Raw genomic sequence first — 2158 nt, 5'->3', positions numbered from 1 at the left:
ATCCAGAACCGACTAGTGAAAGCCATCCCACCTTCCCTGGGGAAGATCACCGTTGACTCCGCCATCCCCAGGACAGACAGCTGACTGCGACCCGACATCATCGTGATGGACGGAGAAAAGAAGAAGGTCCTCCTGGTAGACGTCACAGTGCCTTTTGAAAACCGGTCACCTGCCTTCCACGAGGCCCGAGCACGGAAGGGGTCGAAGTATGCCCCGCTGGCTGAGACCCTGAGAGCCCAGGGCTACGAAGTCCAGGTACACGCCCTGATCGTGGGAGCCCTGGGCTCATGGGACCCCCGCAACAAGCCAGTTCTGAGAGCATGTGGGATTGGTCGACGCTACGCCAGGCTCATGAGACAGCTCATGGTGTCCGACGCCATCAGGTGGTCCAGAGACATTTATATCAACCACATCACTGGACACCGCCAATACCACACTGAGTAATTGAGACAGCCGACCAGGGAAATAACCCACTTCCTTCCCTGAGGGACCAAGGGACGCACCCCACCCATGTACCTATACACTCCACCGATACTGACTTGGATCCTCTTATTCATTCCATGGGGGGGCGAACCCGAGCCTACTTATTCACTGACACTTTAAAAACTCTTGCATCCCAATCTGGGTCTATGCCAGTTATGCAATATGTATGTACTTTTTCCATCCTTGCAAACGATATCTGTAACCCCCCATAACCCAAGCCTGACCCCAGATGTACAGTACCTTCCCTCTCAACCTGTGTATATTTCATTTCAAACATTTATTTTAATAAAATTTTTAAATCTGTTCTTATCAGTTTAATATCTGATATGTCCTTTCTTTGAGGACTGTATATTAAATTGATTTTTGAAACAGGGGGCCGAAATAGGAGCTTGCTCTGTCCATCCCATGCATTGACCTGGTATTGCAGTGCCACATCCAAAATTCCTGCTGAATGACCCACCCTGGGAGCAAGTTACCCGTGACCTAGGGCTGGGACAGCAGGAGGGTGCAGATTGTGGGGGAGAACCCAGGGCTGGGGCAGCAGGGGAGTGCAGCTGGAGGGAGTGCACTGGGGGGCAGAGGAGGGAGCCCAGCGCTGGGGCAGCAGGGGGTTCCGGGTTGTGGGGGAACCCAGGGCTGGGGCATCAGGGGAGTGTGGAGGGGAGCCCAGGGCTGGGGCAGAGGGCAGCCAAATATTTTTTTGCTTGGGACGGCAAAAAACCTAGAGCCGGCCCTGATTGCCAGGCAACTTCTTCTCAGACAAACCAGTTCTCTTGTGGAGATCCAGTCTAATGTCTCGGATGTTTGCATGTGAACAGAAGACCATCCTTGCTTAACAACCCTTTATTGTTAGTCCTGTATCACTTCACCATGGAACTTCAGTCCAACAAGGAGGCAAAGAGACCACAGAAAAGACAACTAGCCCCCATATTCAAAATGGAGTTTGCAGTCTGATAAAGATACATACTGAGAGGTCATAACCTCACATGGAATTCATAATTAAACAGACAGATTCCCAAATCATCACACCATGAGGCTGAATGTTGGTCTTGGGGTTCTGATTATTAGTATGGGGTTAATCCTATTTGGAAGGTGGAGCAGGCAGGGTCCGAATGATGTCCTAATCTACTTGTATTACAGGAGACTGTGAGTAAGAGAATAATTCTCTTCCAGAGAAGTCTGGAACTCAGTAGAGTCCTATTGTTAGCCCCCACTGAGGATAGAATTGTTAGCTTTGGGTTTGGCACTGCAGATGGGAACTGTTTACCCACCTCACCCTGTATTTTTTTATGTTGGTCTGTCCTACTCATCCCATCATCTGGTGTTCTCTCTGTTCAGTGGGTACAGACAGTCACCCTGAGTAAGGTTACTTCACTAGAATGACAATTTCCACCCCATCCCTACACCCAGGGAACATCCAAAGTGACCTCAGCAGTTGGATCTGTTGTCTGGAAACACTTCCAGGTGAGCACACATCTGGCCAAATCATCCCTGCAGGTGAGTTCTGCAGAGGGAGAAAGAAAAAAGTTTAGTTGTTCAAAACAGGTAATCATTTCTGCTTATGCCTTTTTTTCAAATGTTCAATGTGATATGTGAAAAAAAACCTGTTCCTGGTTTATGAATTGCAGGGTGATATTTTTCATGCTGTTTGATTAGCATACCACAGAGGTAACAT

The 2158-nt window shown here is 48.8% G+C and overlaps 1 pseudogene; it reads left to right on the top strand.

The window, feature by feature from the left end:
* Positions 1-744: 744 nt before the first annotated feature.
* Positions 745-945, top strand: LOC116831658 (U2 spliceosomal RNA; annotated as a pseudogene).
* Positions 946-2158: the final 1213 nt, after the last annotated feature.

Source organism: Chelonoidis abingdonii, chromosome 4, assembly GCF_003597395.2.
Source record: "Chelonoidis abingdonii isolate Lonesome George chromosome 4, CheloAbing_2.0, whole genome shotgun sequence".
In the NCBI taxonomy this organism is placed as follows: domain Eukaryota; kingdom Metazoa; phylum Chordata; order Testudines; family Testudinidae; genus Chelonoidis; species Chelonoidis abingdonii.
This window is presented reverse-complemented; position numbering and strand designations above follow the sequence as displayed.